This window comes from Eschrichtius robustus, chromosome X (genome assembly GCF_028021215.1).
Source record: "Eschrichtius robustus isolate mEscRob2 chromosome X, mEscRob2.pri, whole genome shotgun sequence".
Lineage (NCBI taxonomy): Eukaryota > Metazoa > Chordata > Mammalia > Artiodactyla > Eschrichtiidae > Eschrichtius > Eschrichtius robustus.
Genome location: NC_090845.1, coordinates 12,083,158 through 12,104,280, shown reverse-complemented (window position 1 = coordinate 12,104,280; position 21,123 = coordinate 12,083,158). Strand labels below are relative to the sequence as shown.

The window sequence follows — 21,123 nt, the reverse complement described above, 5'->3', positions numbered from 1 at the left end:
ACAGCCTCTTCAATAAGTGGTGCTGGGAAAACTGGACAGCTACATGTAAAAGAATGAAATTAGAACACTCCCTAACACCATACACAAAAATAAACTCAAAATGGATTAAAGACCTAAATGTAAGGCCAGACACTATAAAACTCTTAGAGGAAAACATAGGCAGAACACTCTATGACATAAATTACAGCAAGTTCCTTTTTGACACACCTCCTAGAGAAATGGAAATAAAAACAAAAATAAACAAATGGGACCTAATGAAACTAAAAAGCTTTTGCACAGCAAAGGAAACCATAAACAAGATGAAAAGATAACCCTCAGAATGGGAGAAAGTATTTGCAAATGAAGCAACTGACAAAGGATTAATCTCCAAAATCTACAAGCAGCTCATGCAGTTCAATATCAAAAAAACAAACAAGCCAATTCAAAAATGGGCAGAAGACCTAAATAGACATTTCTCCAAAGAAGATATACAAATTGCAAACAAACACATGACAGGATGCTCAACATCACTAATCATTAGAGAAATGCAAGTCAAAACTACAATGAGGTATCACCTCCCTCACACCAGTCAGAATGGCCATCATCAAAAAATCTACAAACAATAAATGCTGGAGAGGGTGTGGAGACAAGGGAACCCTCTTGCACTCTTGGTGGGAATGTAAACTGATACAGCCACTATGGAGAACAGTATGGAGGTTCCTTAAAAGACTAAAAATAGAACCACCATACGACCCAGCAATCCCACTACTGGGCATATACCCTGAGAAAACCATAATTCAAAAAGAATCATGTACCACAATGTTCACTGCAGCTGTATTTACAATAGCCAGGACCTGGAAGCAACCTAAGTGTCCATCAACAGATGAATGGATAAAGAAGATGTGACACATATATACAATGGAATATTACTCAGCCATTAAAAGAAACGAAATTGAGTTATTTGTAGTGAGGTGGATGGACCTAGAGTCTGTCATACAGAGTGCAGTAAGTCAGAAAGAAAAAAACAAATACCATATACTAACACATATATATGGAATCTAAAAAAAAAAAAATGGTTCTGAAGAACCTAGGAGCAGGACAGGAATAAAGACGCAGACGTAGAGAATGGACTTCAGGACGCAGGGAGTGGGAAAGTTAAGCTGGGACGAAGTGAGAGAGTGGCATGGACATATATACACTACCAAATGTAAAATAGATAGCTAGTGGGAAGCAGCCGCATAGCACAGGGAGATCAGCTTGGTGCTTTGTGACCACCTAGAGGGGTGGGGTATGCAGGGTGGGAGGGAGACACAAGAGGGAGGAGATATGGGGATATATGTATATGTGTAGCTGATTCACTTTGTTATAAAGCAGAAACTAACACACCATTGTAAAGCAATTATACTCCAATAAAGATGTTAAAAAAAAAAAGCTGGTTAGGTGGAAAGCCACTGAGCAATAGAAAGGAAGGAACTATTGATATCTGCAACAAGGTAGATAGATCTCCTTGGAATTATACTGAGTGAAAGAAGTCAATCCACAAAGGTTACATACTGTATGATTTCACTTATGGGACTTTCTTCAAATGACAAAATAATAGAGATGGAGAAGAGATTAGTGGTTGCCAGGAGATGAGGGCAGTAAGTATGTGCTGCTATAAAAGGTCATGGGGAAATCCTTGCAGTGATGGAAATGTTCTGTATCTTGACTGCATCATTATTGTCAATATCCTTGCAATATTGTGCAGTTAGTTTTATGAGATGTTACTCATGGTAGAAACTGGGTAAAGGCTATATAAGGCGTATATGAGATTTCTCTGTGTTATTTCTTAACACAGAGATATGCAATTACTTCCAAAATTAAAAATTTAATTTAAAAAAGTACAGTTCAGAACAACACTAGTTGTTACGTTTATAACCATTCATGAAAACGTTTCCTTCATCTTGATTAGGTGATGGTTTCACAGTTGTATACATTTGTCAATCTTATCAAACTGTGTACTTAGTATCTGGGCATTTATTGTACATGAATTATATCTCAATAAAAAAGAAATACAGGGACTTCCCTGGTTGCGCAGGTGACACGGGTTTGAGCCCTGGTCCGGGAAGATCCCACATGTTGTGGAGCAACTAAGCCCGTGCACCACAACAAGTGAGCTGCGCTCTAGAGCCTGCGAGCCACAACTACTGAGCCCATGAGCCACAACTACTGAAGCTCGCGCACCTAGAGCCCGTGCTCCGCAACAAGAGAAGCCACCGCAATGAGAAGCCTGCGCACCGCAACAAAGAGTAGCCCCTGCTCGCCACAACTAGAGAAATCCCGCACGCAGCAACGAAGACCCAATGCAGCCAAAAATTAATTAATTAATTTTAAGAAAACCATAACTATAAAATCAATATCTGCCAACACAATTGTTGCTCCAACTTTTGGACTTGAAAGGAAAGCTGTACAAACCTTTCATGAAAAGATACTTTCCTCTGACTTGCCTTCTTAGGACCAATAAACATCCTGTTTGCATTACCACCACCACCCCTTCAAAAAAAAAAAGCAAATTAGAGCGGAGTCTACAGCATGGATAGTATGACTCTTAGTAGAGTGCCCACTCCAGGGCTAAGATGAGATATTTCAAAAGTGGCCTCAATTCGTGAGTTACGCTCTACAGGGTTGCAGATTCTGAGTAAAAGGGTGGTGAAATGGCTCCAGAATAAAAAAAAAGGGGGGTTGTGCAATGAAAATATGAGACCAGATGTGAGTAACTAGCTACAGAAATAGGCTTTGGGGTGGGTCTGAAGTTTGGGACTGCTAAGAGGGCAATTTGCAAGTGAAGTTGACTTGGGAAATTTATCTTCACTTCATCCAGCCTTGCCTCAGCCTCAGTATGTTAGTTACCCTTACCAATTATTTGCACCAGTGCCTGGGGAGACATGTGGTTAGAGGCTCCAGAATAGTAGGGAGAATGAGAAGGGGGAGCTTTGAAAGGACCTGAAGGGGTTTTCCCTCATTCAGGTGATCCTGCCGTGGGTCTGTAAGCCATGGAAGGTTGCCCCTTTGCCTGGGCAGCTGCTGGATCCCCTGTGTGTTCCTGTGTCCCCATCTGTAGGCAGTGCCTCCTTTTTCCTCCTGCCCCTCACATCACTACATCTTCATGACAACTGTGCCAGAATCACTGCTGCAGTTCAAACAAAAAGGTGCTGGTAGGGTGATCAACTCATTTTGATTTGCCTGGCACTGATTCCGTTTTAGTACCGAGTATCCTATGTCCCAGAAACCCCTCATAATCCCAGGCATTTCAGGGACAGCTGGTTACCCTAGGAGCTGGTCAAGGTCAGAGGTCACCAGAGAAAGTTGCTTGTCACTAAAAGGTTTCCCACAGTGTCATTTAAGCTGATGAACTCACCCCAGTCCAGGCTTAGAAATTTGATTTTTATTCCCCACACTGAAAGTAGATCCATCTTATGGGAAGACTCACATCATTCCATGTTTATTGAAACTGACACATAAAGCCAAATACCACTGGAAGGCTGACCTGGCAGATCAGAGCATTCTCTCCTCATAGGGAAGCTTCATGCAAAGACCAATGATTGGCAGAAATTTTTCAGGTGAGCAGGGAATCAGAAGACGGAGCCTAAACTTTATGATCCATGACAGATTATGCCAAAACAGAGAGAAAAGGGCTGGAGTCCAGGGGCAGATACACACACCTGAGGACACACACATGTACGCCAACTGAAAGAAAACTTTCACTGAATAATTCTCACCCTTGCAACACATGATACCTCAGGTATTTTCTATTTTGTTCTATTCTATTTCATTTAAAAAATATTGGTGGTTTAAAAATGTTTGAGAAGCACTATGATCAAACCTGACAATCATATGTTCATAGCCTTTCTCCAAACAGGTTAAATTACAATGGATTGGATTTCTGCTACTTAAATGGCGCTCACTTTCCCACCCAGCCTCCATGTATGCTCAAGTCACTGTGACTGAAGTTGTGTGTCGAACTCTGCTATCTGACATTTCAGATGCAAGTTTACCCCTAGCTTTACCCCTGGACATTCTCTGTGTGTGATTGCGTGTGTGTGTGTGTGTGTGTGTGTGTGTGTGTGTGTGTGTATTACTAGATTAATCCTCATTGAGACACATTCTTTCCAACTTCTTGGGGAGCATCTCACTCATGCCCCCAAGGAACATCCTACAATAGTTAACTAATTACTCATTTTCTAGAACTTGACAATTAGCCAAGTGCGTTGCTATATGTTATTACTTGAGTATCCGTGAAATAGATCAAGCAAGTATCATTGTCTTCAAATTTTACAGATATAGAAACTAAGGCTTAAAGAGAGTAAGTGATTTTCCCAAAGAGCATAGCCAGAGAATGACAGAGATTCTATCCACTGATAGGATCAGCACTAAGATCTCAGGAGGAAGACTTGTTAAGACTTTGTATTTCACCTTCCAATAGATGTCTATCTCAGCAGCCTCTTCCATACGCCCTCCTCACCTTTCTCCAAAGAATACCCCCTTGTGTATCAGGACATTGTTCTGAGGAGGGACCAGAGGAGAAGCCAACATGTAGGTATCCTTCAAGGTCCAGACTCTGTTTCCACGTCAACCATCCCCTTTGTTGTCTTACCTTTGATCTCCTCTACTTTGCCAGCTCTCTCCCACTTCATCACCTGGTACACTACCTCAGTTCTCTCCCACTCCCCGCTCATCAGTCTCTTCCTTTCTATTTTTTAAAATCTATTCTCATCAGTCTGCTTTATTTATGGAACCATGGTCAGGGGCAGCACTTTCTGGTACCAAAGATGGTTCAAGCTCACTACAGACCATCATTGACTTACAATTTATGTGTCAGGGGCCACATGGAATTAAGATACCCCAGAAATAAGAAATGCCATATGAACTGCTGGGCTTAATCAAGGCCAGCCACAATAGCAGGCAAACCGTTTCGTAAATTATCCTGAGCCACTCTCTCCCTCACCCATATTCTTGTCTGTGATACCTGATCCCATTCACTGCTTTCAACTTTGTTTTGCTCTGGACTTTTAGATTTCTAGTTTTCTCCATCAGAAGGGCCTCCCCCGGGGAGAGTTTCTTACTGCCCATCCCACCACCACCTCCAGGAGGTAAAACAAACCTGAGGTTCAACTCCTAGAGTTAACTGAGTGCTTCCTAGAATTTAATTTTTGCAGCTTCTTCTGTGCTTACCACCCTGGCTTTATAGTACCACAAGGTGCCTCCAGTTATCTTGAGGAGAAACAAGGAATCTACAAACTAATGTTAGCTTTAATATATAAAATCATAGGGCATTTTCAGGGGAGAAGAATGGTGTCACCAAATCAAACTGTGTTCATACTTTGCAACTTCAAATTGGTTAGGAACCACTGTTTTAGGGAACCATGATTATAGCATTTGCAGACTAGGGAATGTTGTATGGTGAGTTTGAACATATATTCACAACAATAAAGTAAAAATGTACTGATATATGTGTGGAAAATATACAGCTGAGTACTAATGCATATGGGGGTCTTTTGAGGGCTGGGAAACTTTATCAGTGTGCACATTTACATTGTTAGGTGATTGATTGATTGAGTGATAACATTTGTAATGCCCGAAGCAGAGAAAAAAAATGTTCCCCATGTTTTGGCTTCAAAATGCTGCTGCTGTCTGAAATGCAAGCCATGAATTCTCAGGAAGGCTCCTTTCCCAGTGTGGTGTCAGCTCAGTAAAGGGAAGACCAAGCTCAGGCTAGACGAAACTGGGTCTCCAGAGACCGGTGAAATGCAAACTACCGAGGCACGTGGTCTCAAAGTGTTCCATGACATGGTTGAGTCTTCCCACATAAACGAGGTGGGGGGATAAATTGGAAGATTAGGACTGACATATACACAGTGCTATATGTAAAATAGATAACTAATAAGGACCTACTGTATAGCACAGGGAACTCTACTCAATACTCTGTAATGGCCTGTATGGGAAAAAAATCTAAAAAAGAGTGGAGATATATATATATATATATATATATATATATATATATATATATCTGATTCACTTTGCTGTACACCTGAAATTAACACAACATTCTAAATCAACTATACTCAAAGTTAAAAAAAAAAATTCCAAGCCTGCCTCTAGTCTGAGCACACCCAAACCAGAGAGTTTCTTCTGGAAGCTCAGAAATTTAAAAACAAAGAAAACAAAACAAGAACAGCAGCAGCAACAGGACCCTTAATCTTCTGTGTCTTGTTGCAATTTAACTTATTTTCATGCATCCAGTAGATCATAGTGGCTAAGTGTTGGGCTTTGGGTAGAGATATACGGAACAATTTTGCATCCTGGCTCCTGCATTTACTGGCGCTCTCTCTCTCTCTCTCTCTCTCTCTCTCTCTCTCTCCCTCCAAATCATAGTTTCTCTATCTTTAAAACAGAGATGTTGGGAGTTCCCCGGCGATCTGGTGGTTAGGACTCGGCACTTTCACAGCTGAGGCCCCAGGGTTCAATCCCTGGTCGGGGAACTAAGATCCCACAAGCCACATGGTGTGGCCAAAAAAAAAAACCAAACCAACAGAAACAGAGATGATAAACCCCAATTTGAGAACTACTGTAAAATAGAAATGAGTTAATGTATTTGTGGCTCCTGGCATATATAAGATGTCCAATAAATGGAAGTTATGATTCTTTTCCTCTGTGGAAGAAAAGGATTTATAAAAAGAATCTTCATTCACCCCTTAAAATACTAGAAGATAATGTAGTAATCATCCTACATCCTGCAGTCTTTAGTCTTTGTTTTCCTTCTTTTCTCTGCAGGCCAAACATGTTTGGCTTCTTTAATTTTTCTCATACAGTTTACATCCTGGTTAATATTTGAAGGTATACTGGCTCCTGATCCTGGTATAGCAGAAGTGAGTAGTTTATAGAAGATTCCTCCTGGATCCCCCACTAAATAGAGTATAAACTTTAAGCAAGTCTCTTTAACTCTTGAACACTCTTATCTATTGAATAAAAAGTGGATAATTGTAGAGAGGAATAAAATGGGAAAGTATGTGAAAGTGATTTGTTTACCAACAAATGGCTCTCTAATTGTTAGTAAGGATTGATATGATATAACCATTGATTTAATAGAATTTTCAACTCTAGAAATATATTCATAACTATAATAATGCTTTCTTAAAATACTGTTTATAAACCTTACTTGACTTGTAGTCCTCTTTCATAAAAATATATAATAATCCTGTAAACCTCCTTTGGACATTTTAAAAATCACTTAGGCTCTTTTCCTGGTAAGAGGTAAATAAATAGTTTTTAAGGAAAAATGTGCACATATACTTTACTTAAGATCATTATACTGTTAAATAATTTAATAGAAAGTTTAATTGAAATATAGTAATAGTCATAATTCATAAAGACAAATTTTACTTTTTCCCATTTAAGGGTGATACAAGCATTTGATTTATTTTAAATAAGTTTTTAAACAAAAATGTATAATTTATTAACAAATTAAATTCAAAAGTTATATAAATATTTAATTTGGCAATTGAATAGACAAACCATGGATTAATATTGAACAATGTGCTGTGGTATTTAAAATTGGTAAGAATCATTTGGATGGCATGATATTTAGAATTCTTGCATCTTTTATTTAAACACCCACTTGGCTTATTTGTATAATTTGGAGGTTTTTTGCTAAGTGACATCACGTAGAGGTAGCCACTGCTCTTTGCAATTGTAAGTGTGCAAACAATACCTGGCAGGTGTGGGGGGTCTTCATTTTCAATGAATGAAAAGTGACAGTTATGTAATTTTCACCACTTAATCTTTCACACTGTCTTTGGGAGTCCTAGAGTAATCTTCATGTGCGAATTGAGAATTTGGACCAAATGGATGCAGCTCATGGCTGTGATGGAGGTCATCTTTAGGCTCACCCACAGAACTGTTATCCTTTCTATGCTCTTCACTAACCAGTGTTTCAACATCAGTGTGCTTTATAAGTCCTGCCTTACCCATCAGTTCATTATTACATTAAATTAAATTAAATAATATTTGACTCAGAATGGAAACAGTTTGAAACTTTATGATACTGATAAGCTCCTTGGGAGCTTTGTACATAAGTGATGATTGGAGTCACTACTGAGTGTGCTCATCTGATTTCCACTACTTGTCATACAGACAGATATCATATGCAAATATCACTGTGAACTCAAGATAATCTCAAATACTTCTCTTTCAAAGGAAAAGTATTCATTTCAAGTATATCATTTCAAGAAAGAGAGGGAAACCAATACTCTATCAGTATTGATATGCTGCAGTAACAAACAGCCCCAAACTCTCAGTGGCTTCATGAACATAAAAATTATTTCTCACTTATGGGGTTTCTGCTCGTGGTGTTCACTCAGCACTTGCTTTGTAATCACTACAGCAGAGGGATAGGACTGTGGCCAATCACTGGCTTTTAAGGCTGACAACTGGAAATGACACAGGTTACTTCTGCTGTCACTTAATTGGCTGAAACAAGTTACATGGCTGCTTCAAGGAGGCAGGAAAGTGCAGCCCTATCATATTCCTAAACAATCCTGGTAACTACCACAGATAAAAGAAACGGAAAACTTCATAGTCTGAGAAAACGCTGCTCTAAAGGACCGTTCTTCCCAACCTGAGAGGTTTGGGCATTCCTGTGCTGGAATTTTGCACTTACCACCTTCTTTTTTGTGCCTTTTCAGTAAGTCCCCCAGCTTCCCCTTCGACATTTATGACAGCTAAACATTAGCAATGCGTATCATAACTTTTCCAAGCTTTTCAAGTTAATTTTTAATGGGTGTATACTTTCTAATGAGGATTCTAGCTATAAACTTAAGTCATTAAGATTGAAAACAGAGCTGTCAACACAGATATGACCCACTTTTCTGGTAATCACTGGTCGTCTTCGGCTGACTGTCTAATACTACCCCATCCAAGAGACATTGTTAATAAGGATTTGGCATTTGAAGCTTATTTTATGGTCTATTCTCTTTATTTTCTTGGCATGTTAAAACTAACTGTATGTTTGTCCAAACTACATAATTCCATTTATTTAAAGGTCAAAATTGAGCAGAACGTATATATGGTGCTAGAAGTCAGGGTAGTTGTTGTATTTGAGGGAGAAGTGACTGGGGCAATGCATGGGGGTGCAGGATTCTTGGGGGGGTTAATGTTCTGTTTTTGTTTTAGTGGGGTTTTTTTATATGGATGCTGGTTACACGGGTGCTTTTGTCTTATTAAAATGCATTAAGTTGTACTCTTATTCATGTACTTTCCTGTATGACATATTTTTTTTAATTGAAATATAGTTGGTCTAAACATCATGTTAGTTTCAGGTGTACAGCACAGTGATTCAGCTATATATATATATACATATATATATATATATATATATACATATTCTTTTTCAGATTCTTTTCCCTTATAGGTTATTATAAAATATTGAGTATAGTTCCCTGTGTAGGTCCTTGTCGGTTATCTATTTTATATATAGTGGTGTGTGTATGTTAATCCTAACCTCCTCATTTATCCCTCCCCTCCCTTTCCCCTTCGGTAAACATAAGTTTGTTTTCTATGTCTGTGGGTCTATTTCTGTTTTATAGATAAATTCATTTTGTATCTTTTTTTTTTTAGATTCCACATATGAGCAATATCATATGATATTTGTCTTTGTCTGGTTTACTTCACTTAGTATGATAATCTCTAGGGCCATCCATGTTGGTGCAAATGGCATTATTTCATTTTCTTTTATGGCTGGGTAATATTCCATTGTATATATGTACCGCATCTTCTTTATCCATTCCTTCAAAAACTAAAAATAGAGTTACCATATGATCCTGCAATCCCACTCCTGGGCATATATACAGAGAAAACTATAATTAGAAAAGATATATGCACCCCAATGTTCATTGCAGCGCTATTTACAATAGCCAGGACATGGAAGCAACCAAAAATGTCCATCAACAAGTTAATGGTTAAAGATAACATTATATTTCAATACAAATTTCACTTTAAAAAAACTAACTGGACTTTTATGGCAGTTCTATAACTTTAGTGACAGGATTTCATTCTATAGAGAAGATAGAGGAGAAGGGTCTGTGCCCCCCCTCAGCTTTGGCTGTTCCATCCCCTCGTCTACTCCACAAAGGACATTTTCTTTTTAAACGTTTCTTTAATTAATTTATTTATTTATATTTATTTTTAGCTGTGTTGGGTCTTCGTTTCTGTGCGAGGGCTTTCTCCAGCTGCGGCAAGCGGGGGCCACTCTTCATCGCGGTGCGCGGGCCTCTCACTGTCGCGGCCTCTCCCGTTGCGGAGCACAGGCTCCAGACACGCAGCCTCAGTAGTTGTGGCTCACGGGCTTAGTTGCTCCACGGCATGTGGGATCTTCCCAGACCAGGGCTTGAACCCATGTCCCCTGCATTGGCAGGCAGATTCTTAACCACTGCACCACCAGTTGTTATTTATTTTTAAATTTATTTTTGGCTGTGTTGGGTCTTCGTTGCTGTGCGCGGGCTTTCTCTAGTTGCGGTGAGCGGGGGCTACTCTTCGCTGTGGTGCGCGGGCTTCTCACTGTGGTGGCTTCTCTTGTTGTGGAGCACGGGCTCTAGGCGTGCGGGCTTCAGTAGTTGTGGCACGCAGGCTCAGTAGTTGCGGCTCACGGGCTCTAGAGCGCAGGCTCGGTAGTTGTGGTGCACGGGCTTAGTTGCTCCACGGCATGTGGGATCTTCCGGACCAGGGCTCAAACCCGTGTCCCCTGCATTGGCAGGCGGATTCCCAACCACTGCACCACCAGGGAAGTCCCAAGGACATTTTCTTAGTACTTTCCTTAATCTGTTTTTTATGCACCTGGTGGTGAGTGTGGAGAAAAACTTTGAAGAGGGTTCAGTCTCACCCTCTGCAAATCTGCAAACTACCCTGGTTGCATTCTTCTTACTGGTGTGCAGTTGGGTCTACCCCAGATAAATGAGCTTGCTTCTCATGGATATTGGGTCAACGTTGTTATGAAAACAGCTTCCCTATGGTTCACGAAACTCATGAATTCGCAGTTTTCCCATCCTTTTGTCATTGTTAAAAAGAGTGAAAGCGTCTCTTTCCAGATCTCTATATCCCCGAGCCTCTTGACATTGTTGAAGAGGCAGGCCAACAATCATGGAGGATGCTCCTCTCCATGTTTCCTCATGACTAAATTCCAGATTATTCGTTATTGGCAGGAACACCACAGAAGTGATATCGTGTCCTTCTCAGTGTATGATGTCAGAAACCACATGAGTTTGGTTTGCCCCAGTATAGGTAGTGTTAACTTTGATCACTTGATTAAGGTGGAGTCTTCCAGGCTCTCCACTGTGCAGTTACGCTTCTCCCCATTGTAATCAATGAGTAAATATGGGGTCAATACTCTTCCTCATCAGATGTTTACCCATTAGTTTAAGCATCCATTGATGGTTTTCTAATTCCATCATTCTCTGTTTATTGGTTGGCGTTTTTCTGTAAGGAAGGGTTTTTTTCTTCCCCATCATTAATTTATTTATCTGTTTTTTTTTCATTAGTATAGACTCATAGACTCTTAGTTTATTAAGTAAGTTATCCATTAATCTCTTTATTTTCATGCTCAAATTGCTCTAGATTTTACTAATATGAGCCTCCTCAAACAGCTACCTGTATCCTTTTGGAATATCCGGTAAATTTTTTTGAGTAGTTGTTATTTTCTGGTGAGTGAGATATTTCAAGCTAATCTTGTATTTCCCTGTCCTGACCTTGAATTGGCCTTTTCTCTAAGGAGTTCTGGTTCATTTTATTGGAAAATAGTATTTAAAAACCAAGATCTAGGTACTATACATGCTTATTTCTACTGATTATATAGATTTTTGAATTCACACTGATACCTCTGATTCCAACATAATGCAATAAAGTATATTCTCAATTTCTCCCTATATGTTAATACCTCTTTTATCCAGCAGTGAGAAACCTGACTCCAATTATCTTCAGTATATTTACTTATAGGATCAATTTTCTAGTATGTAACCAACCTTCCCATCAAAACCTCTGCTCCCAGCCAGACACCTTTCTTAACTTACTTGGGGTCTGACACGGGCAATCTGAGCTACCACTCCTCCTCCGTATAATTGTCCTTCTCGCCCCTACAGGGTTCCAGCGCCACCCTTGCAGGCAATTACCTTGCATGGCTTTTGGACTGAATTATTAAGGAAGGAAGGCAGGAAGGAAGGAAGGAGGGAAAATAGCCTTCATTTTTAGTGGATGTTTAAATAGAATTCTGCATTGATTTACTTTTTTCTTTTATGGCTTTAGAGATTTCCATTCTATGTCTTCTGGCCTCCATTGTTTCTGATATAAGATCAGTCATTAATTGAATCATTGCAGTGTGTTAAATGTACTATTTCTCTTTGGCTGCCTTCAAGATTTTCTTTTTATCTTTGGTTTTCAGCAGTTTGACGCTGATGTGCCTAGGTATGGTTTTCTTTGTATTTATCCTGTGTAGGGTTCACTGAGCTTCTTAGATACATGAGTTTAAATATGTCACCAAATTTAGAAAAAAATATTGTAGAGATTTTAGATTACATCACCTTCCATTGAAAAGGGATGATTTTTATTCTAGTAGGCAATTAATTTTGTAACCGAGCAAGACCCCATGGGGGCCTTCCTGGGACAGGCCTTCCCCCATATCCTCTGCTTTAGCTCTTCTCTGAGGTACCTAGATAATAGTATTTGATGCACATTTCCTGAGTTGTTTTGCAGATGTAAAAATCCCCCCTCTCCAACAAATGGAAGATGTTAACTACTTGACGACCGTGAGCACATATCCCCAGGCCTCCTAGAGCCTAAGGACTGATAATGTTAACCCCTGTGACACCACCCTGCTACTGCACCATCAGCCAATCAGAGAATTGTGCACAAGCTGATCACAGACCCTGCGACACCACCCTCGCCAACCTGGCTTTTTTTTTTACTATGGGGTCCATGCAAGATTTATTTTGATGTCAGAGATCAGGTTGACCCGCTACATATTATTTTGCTGGTTTGAGATTAATATTTTTTTAACATCTTTATTGGAGTATAATTGCTTTACATTGTTGTGTTAGTTTCTGCTGTATAACAAAGTGAATCAGCTATACATATACTTATATCCCCATATCCCCTCCCTCTTGCATCTCCCTCCCACCCTCCCCGTCCCACCCCCCTAGGTGGTCACAGAGCTGATCTCCCTGTGCTATGCGGCTGCTTCCCACTAGCTATCTATTTTACATTTGGTAGTGTATATATGTCAGTGCCACTCTCTCACTTCATCCCAGCTTACCCTTCCCCCTCCCCATGTCCTCAAGTCCATTCTCTACGTCTGCGTCTTTATTCCTGTCCTGCCCCTATGGAGAACAGTATGGAGGTTCCTTAAAAAACTAAAAATAAAACTACCATATGACCCAGCAATCCCACTACTGGGCATATACCCTGAGAAAACCATAATTCAAAAAGAGTCATGTACCACAATGTTCACTGCAGCACTACTTACAATAGCCAGGACATGGTAGCAACCTAAGTGTCCATCAACAGATGAATGGATAAAGAAGCTGTGGCACATATATACAATGGAATATTACTCAGCCATAAAAAGAAACGAAATTGAGTTATTTGTAGTGAGGTGGATGGACCTAGACTCTGTCATACAGAGTGAAGTGAGTCAGAAAGAGAAAAACAAATACCGTATGCTAACACATATATATGGAATCTAAAAGAAAATTGGGTCTGATGAACCTAGGGGCAGGACAGAAATAAAGACGCAGACCAACCTGGCTTTTAAAAGCGCTTTGCCGAAAGCCGTCAGGGAGCTCAGGGCTTTTCAGGGCATGAGCTAACCCTCTCCTTGCATGGCCTTTCTCTTCTACAAACTCGGACGTTTCCGTTTGTTTGGCCTGACTATGCATCGGGCACACGAACTTACTTTAACAGTTTGTCTGGATTCAGATTCAAAACTCTTTTTGGCAGTAGGCGGCAGCTGAACCCGCTCAGTTCTTTTAGCTTTGCAGATCTTGGCTTTCCCTAGGACTCTTGGAATCTTACTTACACAGTATTTGGGTGGAGTTAATATCAGATTTCCAGTCTCCCCTTCTATGGCTCCCTCCTTTAGGATAAGCCTACTTACTTTCCCACTGCTCTAGTAGTTCAGAACTCTATCTTTGAATTCCTCAAGCAGTAAGACTGTAGCTTTCTGCTGGAGTTTTAGCAGCCCCTTGCTGGGCTGGCTGGTGTGCCCTCAGGCAAAAAGTCATATAAATGTAAATTTAACCCAGTGCAGTTTTCTTTCAAGGGTCAACTTCTGTCTCATTTCTTCCAGCTTTATTCATTCACCACACTTTTAAAATAGTTTATCTTAAAATTGTATTTCCAGTTTTTAATTGTTATCTATGGGATTGATAGTTGGATACAAGTGACTCGGCCATTGCCTGAACAGAACTCTTCTCTGTTTTGTTTTGTTTTTTTAAATCCTTTCATTCTGTGACATTTTGCCTGATATATTTTATTCGTGTGTTTATTTATCTGGATTGTAGTTTATAGACTCATTTATTTTTAATACTAATATATTTAGTCTATTATGTACTATAGCCATCTCTTTTTTTGGCACTGTAGCTACTTTTCTGCTGCTCTTTTTTTTCCTTCTGGCTCTTTGATGGTTTGCCCTCCTCCAAACTAAAGTAAATCAGTATACAGATCCTTCTCCGAATAAAGCAAAATAATCAGCATGCTTAGATTTACCTTCTATCTCTGTCATCCCCTTGGTGTGGAGATGTATTATGGGACATGTTTTTAAAATTTATAATTAGTGCTAATTTTGATTTAACAGGAAGTCTTACTAATTTCTCTGCTTAGCGTTGCTTCTTTTTTTTTAATAAATTTATTTACTTTATTTTATTTATTTATTGTTTTTGGCTGCGTTGGGTCTTCGCTGCTGCGCGTGGGCTTTCTCTAGTTGCGGCAAGCGGGGGCTACTCTTCGTTGAGGTGCACGGGCTTCTCACTGCAGTGGCTTCTCTTGTTGCGGAGCACAGGCTCTAGGCTCGCGGGCTTCAGTAGTTGTGGCACGCGGGCTCAGTAGTTGTGGCTCGCGGGCTCTAGAGCGCAGGTTCAGTAGTTATGGTGCACGGGCTTAGTTGCTCCACGGCGTGTGGGATCTTCCCAGACGAGGGCTTGAACCCGTGTCCCCTGCATTGGCAGGCGGATTCCCAACCACTGTGCCACCAGGGAAACCCCAGCATTGCTTCTTGAACCCCACTGTCTCCTTCTGTTGTTGAACCCAAGTTCATGTGCCCCACGCACAGTGAAGCCAAACAAGTGTGTGTGTATGTGTTTCTGTGTCTGTGTCTGTGTGTGTGGCACCGAGTATTGTTCAATTTATTTTGCTCAGCAAGTGGTTGGGTCAGTCTTTATTCTTTCTGTTTACCATTGGGAAATCCTAACATATTGAGTTGTACTTCCATTATCTCTATTTTCTCTTTCCAGAAATATTTAAGGATATTGGAATTTCTGAATCTGCTATGCAGTTATCCTGTTGAGCTTTTTATTTTCTAATTATTATTTTTAATATCTAAGACTATAATTGACAACACTTGTTTCTCTTCATAGGTACAAATCCCTTTTACTCTCTAAGGATACAAATTAAGCTTATTTTAAAACCCTGTTCCATTCGCTCCTCTTATCCTGTTTCCTTGGTTGGAAATTCTTTCGTTTGCTGGGTCTCGTCTCCCCTTCATAATTGGCTTTCGTTAAATGTGTAGAAATTTGGGCTTGTATACTCAACTTTGTAATCAAAATCTCTGGATAGACAAGAGATGCTACAGTGATTTCTATTTTCAATGCATTTGAAGTAAGACTAGTGGATGGACAGCTGAACTGCCAGGCACTGAACCTCAGCAGCTTATCCTCTATGATTGGTTTCCCTGTCCCTCTCAGGGATATGACTTTATTCTTCGATTCAAGATCCCACAAGACATTGATAGGCATCCCCCTTTGCTAGTGTATGGCTCAGTTCATGCAGGAATATGCCTGACTACTCTTGCTGCTGCCCTACACTAACCAACATGCAGGAGCCAGCCCCTTTCTGCTCCTGGGATCATGGACACCCAGGAGGGAAGCGTTCTTAGTGTTGTTCTCTCCTTTTGATATGGACCTCACTTCCAAACATTTGGGTCTGCCATCTCCTTTTTCAGTACAGTTCTCTTGGTTTTCTACCTTTCAGAACTTTCTCAGAGTTTCTGGTTTGCCAACGTTCTTCTTTTTGTTTTTGTGATTGATGATGCAGTCATTAATTTATCATATCTTTGCTATCATTTCTAAAGATTTTATTAAGGAGGGAGAGGCTATGTGTTCAGTATAGAATTCTGAAACAGAATTCATCATTACTTTTTTCCCTCCAGGGTTAATATATTTTATATTATATAATATTTAATACTGTGTAATATTAGCTGATATGAAAGTAAGACTCACTTAATAAAAAATGTTTCACAGAAAGAGTCTACGTATATGTCCCTTCAAAAGAGGCATGTTAATCATTTTTTCAAATGCCAATGTATCAGAAAAAGCCATTCCCCTTTCAGGTCACAAGCTAATTCTTCTGCTAACAAATTAATGTAATGAGTTAATGCTACCACTAGAGTAAGAACTACTTAATTGTCATAATTAATTGAAGCTAAACATAATCATTGCATAATCAGGCAAGGTACATTTTGAGATGCTGTTTCATTGATTTTTCAGGGTGGTTTCTCGTTCCCTGAACTTAATGATAAAATTGAGCAAATCACAGTGTGCCTCTCAGCAATTAGTTCCAATTAGTCAGATTTAAATTCTGTCATGAGTCATGTACCTTGTTTCTTTAGTTATATTTCTCCAGTACGATCTAGAACTTAAGGATATGTACCCATTAATTAAGAAAATCACATTAATTGCCAGAATACACTTGTCAATAATTTTAATTTTGTCATTTATTATAAAATATCTGGTGAATACAAATGAGTATGTGTATCCTATAAAATATTAATAAAATAAGCTCCCGTGTACCAATCACCAAGCTAAGAAATGTAACATATCCAAAATTTGAAGCCCTCTGTTTGTCCTTTCTTGACTCCTCTCTTATTCTTCCAGGGTAGTCATTATCCACATTTAGCATTTGTGTTATTATACTGATTCTCTTTAAGATTTCTGTGGCACATGTGGACATACACATGCATTCTTAAAATGCAAAGAGTTTAGTTAAACTGTTTTTTAAAATTCTTATAAATAGTATTCCTCTACCATTTGCTTTTTTATTCAGTGTTATGTTTCTATGGTTAACCCATGTTGATGAATTTAGTACTAGGTTGTTAATTTTCTCTACTGTGGAGTGTTCCATTTTATTATTATTCTAGAATGTTCTTAACCTTTCTCCTAAAACAGGCATTTATATTATTTTTAGTGTTGTTGCTGTTCTTGGTTATTGTTTTGTTTGTGCTTTTTTCTGTTATAAAAATGTGGCTAAAAACATTTTTGTTTATGTTTCCTATGTGCACATAGAAGAGATTCTCTAGGGTAATAGCAGGAAGTAGAATATCTGGGTTGGAGGTTACACTATTTTAAAAATTAATGAATAGTGCCAAATTTTTTCAAAGTACTTATTTATAATTCCACTAGGAATCTATAAGATTCCCCCTCACTCATATGCATACCACTTGGTATTGTCAGGCTTTAAAATGTTTTGCCTGTCTGTTTGTCTTAGTAAGCTTGGGCTGCCATAACAAAATACCATAGCCTGGGTGCCTTAAGCAACAAAAACTTATTTTCTCACAATTCTAGAGCCTGAAAATCCAAGGTCAGGTTACCAGCATAGTTGGGTTCTAATGAGGGCTCTCTTCCTGGCTTGCAGATGGCCATCTTCTCACTCTGTCCTCACTTGGCAGAGAGGGGTGGAGGGGAGAGAGAGAGAGAGAGCTCTCTCTGTGTCTTTTCTTATAAGAACACTAATCCTATGGGATTAGGGTCCCACCCTAATGATGTCATTTAATCTTTATTAATTCCTTGCTCCAAATACAGTCACATTGGGTGACATCAACATATACATTTTGGGGGAGACACAGTTCAGTCCATAGCACTGGTGGACTGCAAAGACATCTCATTGTAGTTTTCCTTAAAATTTCCCCAACGTGTAATGAGATCAAGCATGTTTTTCTAAGTTTATTGGTCATTGAGGTTTCCTCTTTCTGTAAATGTCCTTTGATCATTTTTCCTTAGTTTGCTTATCTTTATATGGACTTATACAGATTTTTATATCTTTATATGGATCTTTAAATGAATTTTTATAATTTCTTAATGTATTTTGGATAATAATTCTTTGTTGATGATATAAGTTGCAAATATTTCCTCCTAGTTTGTGGCTTATATTTTCAATTTCTTTATAGCATATTTTGATCACCAAAAGTTCTTAATTTTTTTAAATAAATTTATTTATTTTTTTATTTTTGGCTGCGTTGGGTCTTCGTCGCTGCACGTGGGCTTTCTCTAGTTGCGGCGAGTGGGGGCTACTCTTCCTTGCGGTGCGCGGGCTTCTCATTGCGGTGCTTCTCTTGTTGCGGAGCACGGGCTCTAGGCGCACGGGCTTCAGTAGTTGTGGCACACGGGCTCAGTAGTTGTGAGTCGCGGGCTCTAGAGCGCAGGCTTAGTAGTTGTGGTGCACGGGCTTAGTTGCTCCACGGCATGTGGGATCTTCCTGGACCAGGGCTCGAACCCGTGTCCCCTGCATTGGCAGGCGAATTCTTATCCACTGCGCCACCAGGGAAGCCCAAAAGTTCTTTATTTTTTTAATGTAATCACATTTATCAATTGTTTGTTTCATTAATAGCTTATACTTTTATATGTAGTTTATAAAACTCCTTTCCACCCAAAGCTCATAAAGACAGTCTCCTATTTTTCTTCTAGAAATTTTAAAGTTTTGCTTTCCTCACTTAAGTTTTTAAACTACCTGGAACTAATTGTGTGGATGATCTGTAATTAGGATCCATTTTTTTTCTTTATAGATTAATTAATTAATTAGTCAGACCACTGTTTATTGAGAAGCCCATCCATTCTCCACTGATCTGAAATGCTCTCCTTGTATCTGTTTCTGGGCACTCCTGTATCATTGGTCTATTTTTTTCTATCCCTGTATGAATTCTGCACTGTCCTAATTACCATACCCTTTCACTTTATTATATAGTAATATCTCCCATAGTAAATAAGCTCACCCTATTTTTCTTCATGAATGTACATACAGAAAGGAGAAAGAGACTCCTTTCTCTTCCATATAAATTTTTGAATTAGAATCTGTTGTGATTTTCATTGAACTTCCATTGATTCTATAGACCACTTTGAAGAGAAGTGGTATATCTACATTGTTTTGATTTTCTAGCCATAAACAATTGTTTGGTGTCCTTTAGTGACTTTTAATAAGTTCCAAAATTTTTTCATATATAGATTCTGCCCAGCTTTTATTACATGCTTCTGATTCCAGGTCTGTAATCTACAACAGAGAGGACAGAAATTGAACTGTTCAGTAATACTATGGTTAAAAAACAAAAAACAAAAAACTGGACCTAGGTGGATGGTACTTGGGGCACCAGCATACAAGATCTCCCCAATAATCTCTCAGTTGCCTCATCCAGTAGAAAAATAGTGAAGAGACTCTAGACAAAGAAACCTCCAATCCTGGTTTTGTAATTAAATCACTGTGCCTTTAGGTTAGTTATTTTACATGTTTGAGCCTCAGCTTACTCATCTGAAAAATTAGAAAGGAAAACAAACCCCAAAGTGTTCCAATCTAGCATTATATGAATTTTATTAGGAGAAGATTCATAGTAAAGAGAACAACTAACAGGGTCATGAAACTTTCAAACATTATCTTCTGACTTAGCTTTCTTGCAATAACAAACAACTCTCATTTACAGTAATTTATAGGAATAAACATTTTTTTCTTGCTCACAAGTCATTAGCTGTGGGTTGGCCATGGCTACTGTAGATCTGATCAGCTCTGCAGCTTTTGCAACTGTACCCTGGTACTCTCCCTGTGAAATGTCCCAAAGCACTACTTCCTAACCTAACAGTTTCTCACATGAATTGTCAATAAAAATTAAAATTGTTTTAATTACAATGTATTTGTTCTGCTTATAAAAGCAGTATGTGCTTAGGAAAGAACATCTGGAATCCATAAAAAAAATATATAAGAATATAATGCAAGTGACCCATAAATCCAATAGCTGGATATGATTAATATTAATTTTTTGATATTTTTCCTTTTAGTTTTCACCTTTGTGTCAATGCATATATATGTAAGTTTTAATAAAATCAGAATTATGTTGTGCAAGTCATTCTGTAATCTTATAACAAAACCTAATGTATAAGACTTACCCAGCAGGCAACGCTTCTGTCTCGGGTTAAAATGGTGAGTAGGCCTGCCGTTGCAGCGTCAAGCAAGTGGCTGGAGGGTATTCGAAAAATGGTATTACAATGCTGCCGGGTTCAATAAACTGGGCTTAATGCGAGATGATACAGTATATGAGAATGACGATGTAAAAGAAGCCATAAGAAGGCTTCCTGAGAACCTTTATAATGACAGGGTGTTTCGCATTAAGAGAGCACTGGACCTGACCATGAGGCAGCAGATCTTGCCTAAAGAGCAGTGGACAAAATATGAGGAGGATAAATTCTACCTTGAACCATATCTGAAAGAGGTTATTCAGGAAAGAAAAGAGAGAGAAGAATGGGCAAAGAAATAATCATGTAGTCTAAATCTGGATGCGGCTATCCTGAAGTATTTTTATGAAGCTGGTTAAACCTAAAATGTACAATGTAGAACTATCTGGGCTGTAAATGTATTACTTTAAATAAATCTCTATTATAATTATTAAAAAAAAGAAAAACCTAATGTATATTGTAATCATATATTTCTTTGTCTTTATGGACTTTAAATACAGGAATGTAAATGGCTGCATAATATCCCAGAATATGCATGCTTCATAACTTAGTTAACCCTTTCTCCATTGTTAAAGTGTTTCCTTTGTTCTGCAACTATAAGTAAGGCTGCAATTCATGTTTTTGTAAATAAATCAGAATATTG

The 21,123-nt window shown here is 38.8% G+C and overlaps 1 pseudogene; it reads left to right on the top strand.

The window, feature by feature from the left end:
• Positions 1–20,445: 20,445 nt before the first annotated feature.
• LOC137757187 (cytochrome b-c1 complex subunit 7 pseudogene) lies at positions 20,446–20,837 on the top strand (annotated as a pseudogene).
• Positions 20,838–21,123: the final 286 nt, after the last annotated feature.